This window comes from Puma concolor, chromosome A3 (assembly GCF_028749965.1).
Source record: "Puma concolor isolate L17-30 chromosome A3, mPumCon1.1.hap2, whole genome shotgun sequence".
NCBI classification, from domain to species: Eukaryota; Metazoa; Chordata; class Mammalia; order Carnivora; family Felidae; genus Puma; species Puma concolor.
In genome coordinates, this window is record NC_141669.1 from 111,844,665 (window position 1) to 111,858,105 (window position 13,441).

Sequence of the window (13,441 nt, forward strand, 5' to 3'; positions counted from 1 at the left end):
TCATGAGGTATGTTTCCACCATGGCTAGTTTCAAACTACTAATGTTCCTGAACGTGTTGGGAAGAGACGCACACAAGAAGTTCTCCAGAGCCCAGGCAAGCAGAAGTAAAGCGCCCCGGTGTGGGCCCCAGTGATACAAGCTTCCCCTTGAACAAGAATGGCGGACAAGGGGACTCCATGTTCTGGGTCAGGCTGCGTGTGGGCAGTTTTTACTGGCGACGTCACTTCAGATTAGGTGAAAGGTATGTGGGTGATCAATTTGGCTCAATGCCCACCTTTTTTTTTTTTTTTAGGTTTTCAAAAAAGGTTGATTTTTTAAAAAAAATTATAGTCTAACACAGTAATTTTACACATACACTCGATAATTTTTTTTTGCACATATATACCCATATAACCCCTGTTCAGATTAAGATACAAGCCCTTTTCCACACCCCAGCAGCCTCTCTGGAACCTCCACCCCATCAATGCATGCCCCTCTCCTGACTTCTATTTTTTTTTTATTAATTTTATTTTTTTTTAATTTACATCCAAATTAGGTAGCATCTAGTGCAACAATGATTTCAGGAGTAGATTCCTTAGTGCCCCTTACCCATTTAGCCCATCCCCCCTCCCACAACCCCTCCATTAACCCTGTTTGTTCTCCAGATTTATGAATCTCTTCTGTTTCGTCCCCCTCCCTGTTTTTATATTATTTTTGTTTCCCTTTCCTTATGTTCACCTGTTCTGTGTCTTAAAGTCCTCATATGAGTGAAGTCATATGATATTTGTCTTTCTCTGACTAATTTCACTTAGCCTAATACCCTCTAGTTCCATCCACGTAGTTGCAAATGGCAAGATTTCATTCTTTTTGATTGCCGAGTAATACTCCATTGTATATATATACCACATCTTCTTTATCCATTCATCCATCGAGGGACATTTGGGCTCTTTCCATACCTTGGCTATTGTGGATAGTGCTGCTATAAACATGGGGTGCATGTGTCCCTTCAAAACAGCACACCTGTATCCCGTGGATAAATGCCTAATAGTGCAATTGCTGGGTCGTAGGGTAGTTCTATTTTTAGTTTTTTGAGGAACCTCCATACTGTTTTCCAGAGTGGCCGCACCAGCTTGCATTCCCATCCTGACTTCCAGCACCGTAAACGAATTTTCTCCATCTTTGGAGTTCATCTAAATGGCATCATGCACTGGGTGGGTTTCTTGTATCTGGCTTTTACTCATTGTTATATCTGTGGGATTTTATCCATGTGTCATGGGTAAGAGTTTTCCCATTTCTGGGTAGTTTTCCTAGTGCTCACTTTTAATAACTTTACCTCAATAAAAGGTTTTTGTTTTGTTTTAATGCTTCTCATGCCTATCTTTGTCACTCACCTATGAAACTGTGGATTCCACAGGTTGGCCCTCCTGACCATATAGTCAGTCCCCCCAGTGCTCTGTTTCTCCTTGGCCCCGACTCATCCTCCCAAAACATTGACCATACCACTCAGAGTCCCTTCTCCATAGTTAGCCAACTTCCTCATATTCTCGATATTTCTTGAAAGGTTTCTCTCCTCTATAGTCTTTTTTTTTTAATGTTTATTTTTGAACAGAGAGAGACAGAGCATGAACGGGGGAGGGTCAGAGAGAGGGAGACACAGAATCCGAAACAGGCTCCAGGCTCTGAGCTGTCAGCACAGAGCCCGACGCGGGGCTCGAACTCACGGACCGCGAGATCATGACCTGAGCCGAAGTCGGCCGCTTAACCGACTGAGCCACCCAGGCGCCCCATCTCATCTATAGTCTTAACTGAAACCTGAGTGACACTGATTATGAACTGAATATCGATGTCTGAAATTCATATGTTGAGGCCTTAACCCCAATGCGATTGTATTTGGAGATAGGCCTGTGAGGAGGTGATAAAGGTTACATGACCTAAGGATGGGGCCCTAATCTGGTAGGGTTGGTGGCCTTGTGAGAAGAGGAAGGGAGAGCTCTTTCCCTACCATGTGATGACAGTGAGTAGCCAGCCATCTGCAAGCCGGGAAGAGAGTCCTCACCAGGAAATGAATTGGCTGGCACCTTCATCTTGGACTTCCCAGCCTCCAGCACGTAAGAAAAGAAATGTCTGCTATTTAAGCCCCTAGTCCATGGTATTTTGTCACGGCAGCCTGAGCAGACTGAGATAACACCCAAGGTCAGCCTTTCTCCCAAGGCCCTTTCTAGCAGTGACCATTTATTCCCTTTCACCTCACTACATGTGAGTATTTGGCATTTGATCTTGCCCTACTTTCAAGCTGATAAGTCAACCTGTTACCGGACGTTAATGTCAACCTGTTAACGGATGCTGGCAGAAGACGCACGACTCCTGGAGCAGAGACACTTTATTGCTCACAGCACAGCAAGTTCAAAAGCATCACGTTTGCATCAGTTCCCTCGCCCTCCAAGTCCCACAGGGGCACATGGAGGAGCCCTCTGGGGGCTGTTGCGTCTGGGGAACATGAGAACGGGGAAGCTGCCTCTTTTGCAGAAGGCAGTAAGCAAGCTCTTTGTCTTAGAGATAGGGCTTCATTCCTCAAGGTTACCGGACACACCCAACCCTAAGAAATAGCCCAGATGGAGTGGTCGGGGCCTTATATGCTTGACATGCCCAGGAAAAAATGTACAGCGGTGCCCAGGGCCGATGTGGTTTGCCTCTCCCAACCATCGACCCTGTGCACGATTGGCTGACTCGAATGTTCACATGAATATGCCACTCCATCCGCCACTCTGATTAGTTTGATCAACAGAGACTGGGACCAAATCTGCTCCATCTGTCTCATACAGAATCTAATTAAGGCTACTATCTATAGAACTTCCAGCATCAAGATGAGGCCACCCTAAAAGTATTAGCTTCAAACTTGCCACCGAGGGTCCCAGATCCAGTCACCAGTGAATCAGTCCCAAGGGAATCAGTAGGTCTTACTCCAGACAGTTAGGATAGAGTCTAAACCCGGGCCATTATCCATTAAAATTCTCACAAGTGAGTTTTGGACTAATCTGCTGATTTCTGCTATCACTGCCAATAATTATAAGAGGCAGTGGATGGGCCAAAAAGCAATCCCATCTCTGACGGAGAGATTCCATGGCCCACATACAAACATATGCCTTGAAGACTCACATGCCACTCCAATTCAAGATTGGCGGTGAATTCTGATTTGTGCCATCATTACACTGCTTTGCTTGAGCCACATGGGCAGTGTCACCAAGGAGGTACAGCCTCATCCGCCACATATGAACCAAGACCACTCGGGTGACAGGGAAATTCTGCCCACTTGTACCAGTCAAAGTGCAACAGGGGTGGGCTGGATGGTGTGTTTGTACAAGTACAGGGCGGGGCGGGGGGGGGGCTTCCGTATTCAGGAGCTGCCATTGGTGACAAAGGGCATAGCCGCATAGTCTGGGACCATCCCTGCCTACATGTTTCCTGTTTCCATGGCAGGCGGACAGGATGACAAAGCCAGGTGGGTCAGGTTTCTGGCTGAAGCTTAACTCCTATCAACCAGGTGATGGTTTTGCCAGGATTTGGGGGACAAAGAGAATGTTAATCATCCCACCCTCCCTGCTCCCACTGGCATCTGGGTGCCACCAGGCCTCCGTGGCTATGGGAGGAGTGTGCCCCATGCCAATAGCTACACCTTCACCTCTTCTCCAGTCTTTCCCTATCCACACCCTGACCTTTTATCTGGAGGGGCCAGGGGTGAGTGCGACAAAATGTACAGAGACCTATTATATCTCCCGCCTTGGCTTCTGTGGGCCAGCGTAGGGGGACTGGGCAAGCAGTGTACTCAACCGAGTGGTCATTACCTTTGTGACCTGGGATCGTGTACATCCATCAGGAGAATCCAGGTGGCTAAATCAGAATGAAGTTTGAATCCCCTAGGCCTCCTTTGCCAGGCTGACAACTGGAGGCTGTACCGGCTAGACTGGCCTGGGGTTATTGTTGGAGGAAAAAAGGAAGCACCGTCTATGCCCAGGATTAGTCAGAATCTCAAATCTCCAGAAAAGGTCTATAGAATCCACCCCTCTTGTCCCGATCATTACCTAAGAAATGGCCGAAGGAGGATTCCTGTCTGGGGACAACTGCGTGCAGTGACCACACTGTCTCACTGAAATGTGTGGACCAAAAGGAGATGAGGTAGGCAGTCAGAAGCTGAGTTTATTTTTGAGGAGGCCATTCCAGTGCCCCCAACTATGGAATGCCTGCAGATGGTAAGGAGGATGGCGTGGCCAGCAAATACCTTGACGAACACCCAGGGTTGGGTGGCTTTTGCAACAAAGAGGCAGCCTTGTCAGACTGTGGATGGTGTGAAAAGCCAAAAAGTTGGCATGGCTTAGTTACAAGGGCCACAGTGGTGTGGCCAGTCTCCTGCTCAGACTAGAACCTGAAAATCTGCCCACAGCAGTGAGGCACCAGTGAGAGTCCAGAGAGGGGGGTCAAAGGTCTGAGGTGGTCAATCATCCAAGAGCAGGCAGGAGCGATGCCCCATGCAGTGCAGCCTCTTTACTGTAAGACAGACAGTCCAACTTTGGGGAGGCATCCCAAAGCTGGTATGTAGCCATCCCAAAGGAGGCTTCTTCATCAGAAAGATACAAGTCTTTACTTTGCGCTCTGTCCACAGCGGTGGATGTGTCACCATGTTTGGTGCAACGATGGATCCAGGCAGTGGTATGGCCACTGAAGGCTGGATCAACCGGCTGATTCCGGTTGGTCATACCAGAGAAGGGTCCTGACTGTGGGCATCTCTCTGAATGATCCAGGCTGTCTGATTGGCAGATAAATTTGTTTCCACGGTTTGCAGCTCCCAAGAAAAACGTCTTCGATTGGCCGGTCTTGCAGACGAGACAGCCAGCCCATTGACAACAACACAAAAGGCAGTAAAAATGTACCTGGCCTCATCACGGGAAGTATTAGCCGGGGCTATCAGCACTGCCTTGAGTTCTGCACATTGAGCAGAATGACCATGCATACTTCTGATTCTTTTTTTCTTTTAATGTTTATTTGTTTTTGAGAGAGACAGACAGACATAGCATGAACACGGGAAGGGCAGAGAGAGAGGGGGACACAGAGTCTGAAGCAGGCTCCAGGCTCTGAGCTGTCAGCACAGAGTCCGAAGTGGAGCTTGAGCCCATGAACCACGAGATCATGACCTGAGCTGAAGTCGGACGCTTAACCGACTGAGCCACCCAGGCGCCCCCATACTTTTGATTCTGCATCGTTAGTGCCGAGGTTGAATGTGGACATCATCGGGTATCAGCTTAGTTAAACCACCAGGGAACCAGGCAGGCACTTGGGGGACACTCTGTGAATTGAGGGCCCCATTGAGGTAGCAGCTTTGCTTCATGTGACGAGGTGAGGAATGGAGCTCTCCCCAGAGGGATCGCCACCACCCTTTCGTGTACAATTCAGATAATGTCAGGGCCAGGCCAGCTGTGCTCTTGAATAAAGAATTTCCATTTGACTGTTAAGGATTTTTGTCCCCTTCTCTTGAGAGCCACCAAATCCAAGTTGACCTGTTCCAAAATGTCAGGTTGGAGAGTGACAGGACCTGTATAGGTCAGTAACAAGTTACTAGGTTCCTTTTTTTAAAAAGCGATGTACTTTGGGACTGCGTCCGGCTGGTGGCGCTGTTGTGCTGGAAGATGGCCTCTGGCGTAATTGCGGCCGTTGAGGCCATTCCTCCCGTTAACTTTTCTCCTCTTGGAAGCCTATAGTTTCTTCTGGGCTATTCCGAGTGCTCAGGAATCACCTGGGGACAAACAGTAGCCTCCGAAAGGGCAAATGCGCTGACACTTAGGGGCACTCACGGCACAAGCCTGTACAAGCACCAATACCAATTATATTTTCAGCCGTGGCAGCCCCCGCGCGGTACATTGACTTGGCACAAAGGACCCCGCTACGGGGCCGCTTTCATTTCCCTTCCCTACTGCAAACGTTGCTCAGAGCCCAGCAATTGAAAAAGAATTTTTTCTTTTTTTTTTACCTTATGGGAAAACAGACCAAGGAGTTTATTGTGCGCCAATCAGGAGCTGTCGCAACAGCTGAAGGAGACCTTGCCATTCCAAGGGGCGGGGGTGGGGTAGGGGGGGTGGCAAGGAATGCTGGGGAAGGGGTGGAAGGAGGGATGGGGGAGAGCAGAGAGTGCTGCAGGGGAGCAGTGGGGGCAGCTGGCAGGATATTATTTTCTCTTGGCTTCCGGGTTTAGAGTTGGCATACCACTGCCCCCCCCTCCCCCCGTGTATCTCTAGTGTCAGTCCTGGGAGCACCCGACCCCAGGGGCATTTTGCGCCGCTCCCCCCCCCCCCCCCCCCCGCCCCGTTCTGCACTGCATTCCTTGGTGCCTTCAGCTACCCCTGCTGCGTCTATCCATAGGACATGGTAAGGTGGTGCCATGGATGGCTGGATTCTAGAGAGCTACAAACGTTTGAGGCCCTCGCCTCTAGCAAGTTGCAAGCATAGTTTCTCATCAAAGCAGCAGAGGGGAGAGAGGGACCGGGGCTCAGAGAGGGACAGAGGAGGTCTGGGCCAGTAAGCAAAGGTTTTCGTTGGCTTTGGGTTTGAATGGTGACCTGCAGGGTTCACCCAAATAAACTTGTACTGCTTTTGGTTCACCTAAAGTTCTATTTCAAACATCCTGGCTGACAGTGTTTATTTCAGCCCTTTGGGGTCTTTTGATGTAGTAGCCACATGGATACTGTTGCCCCACTATCAAAACATCCCTTGCACCTCCTGGGGTGCCTGGGTGGCTCAGTCGGTTAAGCTTCCGGCTGATTCAGCTCAGGTCATGATCCCACAGTTTGTGAGTCTGAGTCCCATGTTGGGCTCTCCGCTGTCAGCGCGGAGCCTGCTTCGGATCCTCTGTCCCCTTCGCTCTCTGCCCCTCCCCTGCTCACACTCTCAGTCTCTCTCTCTCTCTCTTGCTCAAAAGTAAATAAACATTAAAAAAACAAATCCCTTCCACCTCCTGCATGGAGGAGAATAAGCGGGAACCAAAGCACCATTCTGGTGACTTATTTAACAGTCCTACCTCTCACTGCTTAACAGGTAGGCCAGTGTGAGACGCTCCCTTGAGCAGCTCTTGCCCTGCTGCCCACCACGTGGGGGAGAGGGTTCACTAACATATGCCAGGGAATCTTTTCATAACCCCTGGCCTTGTCCACAGGGTCCTGCCTCTTCCAGAAAGCCCTGCCTCTGTCAGCATCCCATCCTCACTGCCAAAACCATCAGGGTCTGGCATTTGAATTTATCCTGCTGGTAAGTGATTAATTGGCCTCTTACGGTTTCATGGATGCTGGCCAAGATGAGGCTCCTGGGTCAGAGACTAAGAACTTTATTACTCATGGCACAGTAAGTAGAATAAACGTAACGTTTACATTGGCTCCCTGCCCCCCTCCCCCCGCCAAGTCCCACAGGGACAATGTGAAGGACCTCAGGGGATGCTGTGCGTGCAACAGGTTTGTGTCGCAGCTGAGGAACACTGAGCCTGGGGGACCTACCTCTTTTATAGCAGGAAATAGGCAAGCCTGCTGTTCGTCCTGGAGGGAGATATTACTACATTCCTCAGAGTTGCTCTGCAAACATAAGCCTGAGAGACGGCACAGGCTAAGAGCAGTTAGGACCTTGCATTCTTGGCATACCCAGAAAGAATGTGCAGAGACGCTCCGAGCTCTCCCAATAGTTCCCACCCCGTGTCCACTTCCAGGCCATGCCTATCTCTTTTTTTTTAAATTTTTTTTTCAATGTTTATTTATTTTTTGGGGGACAGAGAGAGACAGAGCATGAACGGGGGAGGGGCAGAGAGAGAGGGAGACACAGAATCGGAAACAGGCTCCAGGCTCTGAGCCATCAGCCCAGAGCCTGACGCGGGGCTCGAACTCACGGACCGCGAGATCGTGACCTGGCTGAAGTCGGACGCTTAACCGACTGCGCCACCCAGGCGCCCCTACTATCTCTTTTTTTAAAAGCCCTGCTTCTCAGTCCTGATGCCCAGACTGGATGGTGGGAGAAGGAACAAGGACAAGAGAAATCCAAGCTCTTTTAGGATCACAGACACAAAAGACGTAAGTGGAAGGGAGCAGTGTGCTTAAAGAACAGTATGTCATAACCAACTTGGCTTTTCTAACATATATAAGGATGGCCCAGCATTAAAAGGCTCATCCATGAATATTAACAGGTTCAAGGGTAAATTTTGCTATTTCGATTAGCAGATACCTATGAGCCAGGAGTTGACAAAAATAACAAAATTCCAGCCTTCACTGAACTCACATTCAAGTGAGAGACAGAGACAAACAAACAAATATGTAATATGACATCTAGTAGTGACTGGGATCATTGGGAAAATAAAGCTGAGGGAGATGATAGATGTCAACAATCTCACATGGTTTGATCTAATCCATATGTGCAAGTGTAGCGTTTGATGAAGGCAGATTTCCTATCTGGAAGAAAAGATAATAAATGATGCTAGGGCAATGAGCTAATATTTTTGGAAAAAATAAGGTTAGGCGTTTATCTTTCGCCTTTTACAAAACTACATTTCAGATAAATGAATGATCTAAGCCATATAAACGCACAAAACCATAATAGCATTAGCAAAAATATTGGAGAATATATCACCTCGGCTCTTTCTGGGGTGCACTGGTCCGGGGGCCCTTCAGCAACAAAATGGTTCAGCAAGTTGCAGGAAACATGAATTTTCCTGCTGAAGAAGAGAAAAATCTTGCAGTACTGTTCTGAAATTAACTGTTTTCAGGCATGCTTAAAGCAATCAAACATAGGCCAAAATTTACATTTCACGATGGGCTTCCTTTTGCAACTGGACTGCCTCACTATGGATATATACTTGCAGGGACAATTAAGGATACGGTTACCAGATATCCTCACCAGAGTGGGTTTCCTGTTGACAGAAGATTTGGATGGGATTGTCATGGCTTACCTGTGGAATATGATATCGATAAAATATTGGGAATCAGAGGACCAGGGGATGTAGCCAAAACGAGAATTGTAGAGCATAACAATCAGTGCCAAGCAATTGTGATGAGATACTCTACTAAGTGGAAGTCCAGAGTTATCAGACTTGGCCGATGGACCGACTTTGACACTGACTACAAAACGCTGTATCTATAATTCATGGAATCTGTCTGGTGGGTCTTTCAACAACCCTATGAGAAAGGCCTTGTGGATAGAGGTGTGAAAGTCATGACCTTCTCTAACCGCGGGCAACACCCTACTTTCCAACATTGAGTCTCACCAGAAATACAGGATGTTCAAGGTCCTTTCACCTTTGTAACTTTCCTTTGGGAGGAAGATGAACACGTATCCTTGGTTGTCTGGACGACCACTTCCTGAACATTACCCGGTAACCTTGTCCTGTGCGTTAATCCAGATATGCAGTGCGTGAAGATTAAAGATGTTTTCGGGGGGAAATTGCTCATTTTAATGGAAGCCATAGTATCAGCTCTTGATAAGCTGGAGAGTGACCATGAGATCCTTGCAAGATTTCCCGGTACCTATCTCAAAGGCGAGAAGTACAGGCCCCTGTTTGACTGTTTTGTGCGGGGTAAGGTTGGTGGTGCTTTCACTGTGTTTACTGATGGCTCCATGCAGGAGGAGGAGGGCACTGGAGGGGTACACCAGGCTCCTTACTTCGGTGCTGATGACTATCAGGTCGGCATGGACTTCAACATCATTCATAAAGACTCTCCTCCTGGGGCGTTCGGTCAGCTGAGTGTCTCTTGGTTTTGGCACAGGTCATAATCTTACGGTTAATGAGTTTGAGTCCCGCATCGGGCTTGGTGCTCACCGTGCAGAGGGAGCCTGCTTGGGATTCTCGCTCTCCCCCTCTCTCTGCCCTTCCCCCACTCGTGCTGTCTCTTTCCCTTTCTCTCTCTGAACATACATAAACTGAAAAAAATTAAGAACCAAAAAAGACTCTCCTCCTGTTTGCCCTGTGGATGCTTCAGGCTGTTTTACTGCGGAAGTGACAGGTTTCACAGGACAGTATGTGAAGGAGGTTGATAAAAATATCATCAGGACCCTGGAGGAAGAAGGCTGACTTCTTGTTGCCCGCAACCTCACTCACCACGACCCTTTCTGCTGGGGGTCAGACACTCCCCTCATGTACCAAGTAGTGCCTGGCTGGTCCTTGTGGGTGGAGCCCAGGGTGGACCAGCTGCTGAGGAACCATGACCTGTGTTACTGGGTCCCAGAGTTTGTATGGGAAAAGCAACTTGGAAATCGGCTAAAGGGTTCACGTGACTGGGCAATTTCCAGAAACAGATACTGGGGCACCTCTATCCCACTGTGGGTCAGTGATGACTTCAAGGAGGCAGCATGCGTTGGATCCATGGCAGAACTTGAAGCGCTATTGGGAGCAAAGATCTCTGATTTCCACAGAGAGACCATCCCTTCCTGCTGTGAAAACTGTTGTGTCGCGCCTCTGAAGTGTTTGTTGGTTTAAGAATGGCAGCATGCCCTATGCTCCAGTTCATTATCCATTTGAAAACAAGAGGGAGTCTGAGGATACATTTTCTACAGACTTCCTTGCTGAAGACATTGACCATACCGGAGGATGGTTTTACACTCTGGTGGTGCTGGCCACTGCTCTCTTTGGACAGCCACCTTTCAGGAATGTGATTGTGCATGGGTTCATCCTGGCAAGTGAAGGCCAAAAAGCGAGCAAACGGAATAAGAGTGATCTGGATCCACTTTCAATCATCCATAAATGTGGTGCCTAGGTCCTCAGATTGTATCTGATTAACTGCCCTGTGGTGAGAACAGAAAACCTTTGCTTTAAGGAGGAGGGGGTGCATGATGTCTTGAAGGACATGCTCCTCCCTTGGTACAATACCTATTGCTTCCTCATCCAGAACTTCCTGAAGCTGCAGGAGGAGGAAGAAATGGACTTCCTCTACAATGAGAACACGGTTAAAGAAAGTGCCAACACCCCACACTGGCGGGTCCCGTCCTTCATGCGGTTAGTTGCTTGTTGGGCTCTTTGAGACCAAAATGGCAGCTTACAGACTCTATATTGCAATGCTTTGTCTGGTCAAGTTTCTGGATGTCCTGACCAATTGCTAGGTCAGGATGAACCACAGAGGGCTAAAGGGTGGAAATGGGGAGGAGGACCGTGTTATGCCCCTGGAGACCTTGTTTAGTATCCCGATTTCTCTGTACGGACTGATGGCCCCTAGACACCTTTTCTTCCTAAACTGGCGTACCGGAATCTAAAGATGCTGACTGGCCCTGTTTCTGTCCAGGACACAGACACCCTCAGCATCCACCACCCCGTGCTGCCCCATGTTCGAGAGAAGTTGACTGACAAGAAAATGGAGGGCACAGTATCTGGGATATGGTCTGTGATTGAATGTCGGCGAGTGATTCGAGACCCCAAAACCATTCCGATAAAGTATCTTTTGAAAAAAATTGTGGTTGTCAGCATCCAGAAGCTCTTTTTATTTATTTATTTATTTATTCATTCATTCATTCATTCAATTTATTTTAGAGATAGATCACAAGCAGGGGAGGGACAGAGGGGTGGGGGGAGAGAGAGAGAGGGAGAGAGAGAGAGAGAGAGAATATCCCATGCAGTCTCCATGCACAGCATGGAGCCCAACTTGGGGCTGTTCCCACCGCCTGACCCTGACAGCATGACTTGATCCGAACCAAGAGTCAGATGCTCAACTGACTGAACCACTCAGGCACCCCAGGATCAAGAGCTCTTAACGAGATCAAGTCTTTGGAGAAGTATATCACAGAGGAACTCAGTGCTGGAAAAGTTATGCTGTCCACAGACAAAATACACGTACGGGTTTTGCCTCAGGGCAGATCCTGATCCCGTGGTCCTCGGGAAGCCTCTGAAGGGAGCCTCCAAGGCTGTGATGTGTCCATCAAGCAGCCGAGGGGGGAGGAGCCGGAGTGCTTCCAGGAGAGGGGTCCGTTGTTGGAGAAGGCATGAACCAAACGAAGGGGACATTGGTCTCCTGTACGCCTTTGATCAGACAACAGGCAGGACGACGCGGTTTGTACACTTGGCTGCTCAGGCTTTGGTTCTTTTGGGCGTCACCCCTGACCAGTCAATCATGGATGAAGGAGTGGCTCATATCCAGAAAATTGGCAAAAAGTGCAATCTGGTTGCAACTGATGAAATAGTAGCTTACTATGAAGCAAAGTCTGAAGGCAAGTGTCCGAAAAATGTTATCAAAAGCCACATGGAGTTCATACTTGCCACCATCAAGGCTCCCTTGGAACCATATCCAGTTCCAACATCAGATAAAGTCCTTACTCCGGGGAAAATACAGTTAAATGGGTCTGACCCGGAAATCACACCCACCCAGGGATTATCCCCGCCGGGCCCTGCTTGTGCATGTTCATCTTAACATGTGTACAAATGCCAGCAAGCAAGGTGGAGTATTGCTTCTGGAAAATCCAAAGGCGAGAGTAGGGTGGACCTTTTTTTTTTTTTTTAATTTTTTTTTTCAACGTTTATTTATTTTGGGGACAGAGAGAGACAGAGCATGAACGGGGGAGGGGCAGAGAGAGAGGGAGACACAGAATCGGAAACAGGCTCCAGGCTCTGAGCCATCAGCCCAGAGCCCGACGCGGGGCTCGAACTCATGGAGCGCGAGATCGTGACCTGGCTGAAGTCAGACGCTTAACCGACTGCACCACCCAGGCGCCCCATGGGTGGACCTTTTAAAACTGAGGTGTTGTTACTAGGATTTTTGGTGTAACGAATACAGGGCTGGCTGCCTTCCATGGTGAAACAGAAATACGAAACCAAACCGACTTACAGAGTCTCACTGGAAAAACGGTTCGGGTGGAAGCAGGGTCTGCCCCCACTGTGGGGGACAGCCCGAGCACTATTCTCCGCCAGTGCATCAACCTGAAGCTGCTGAACACAGGCCCGCAGGAGTGCTTCATGGGAACAGTGGCACTCTCCTGCTCGAAACCCCCCTTGGGCAGAGTGGACTGGCCCACCAAGGTCTTCGGTATGAAGTAGCCAAGGTGTTTGGCCTTTGGAGCAGGAAGCTAAATTTCTGAATGAGACTTAAACAGATAAAATTACGAGGAAATCCCCATGAAGACTTTGAACTTAAAGACTGTATGTTTCTGTATTACCAACAACAGCAGACTTCTAACATTCATTACCAGTGTGGTTCAGGCAGCCTTACCTTGGCACATACCTGTCCCCTACACACACACACACACACACACACGCGCGCGCGCACAGGCACACGCACACTGAAGACAGTCATGTGTAATATGCTCCCTTTGGCCTGAAATTGAAATGGTATTGATTCATGAAGTGACTTGGAACCTCAGAGTGATATTCACACTTAACCGTAAATACCTATGCAGACATGTTGAGAGGAAGGCTACAACAGAACCTCAGCACTAGATTTTTCTATACTCGAATTCTCCAAGTGT

At 48.6% G+C, this 13,441-nt stretch overlaps 1 pseudogene; it reads left to right on the forward strand.

Moving 5' to 3' along the window:
• The first annotated feature begins 8,677 nt into the window (after nucleotides 1-8,677).
• On the forward strand, nucleotides 8,678-13,152 carry LOC112869232 (isoleucine--tRNA ligase, cytoplasmic-like; annotated as a pseudogene).
• Nucleotides 13,153-13,441: the final 289 nt, after the last annotated feature.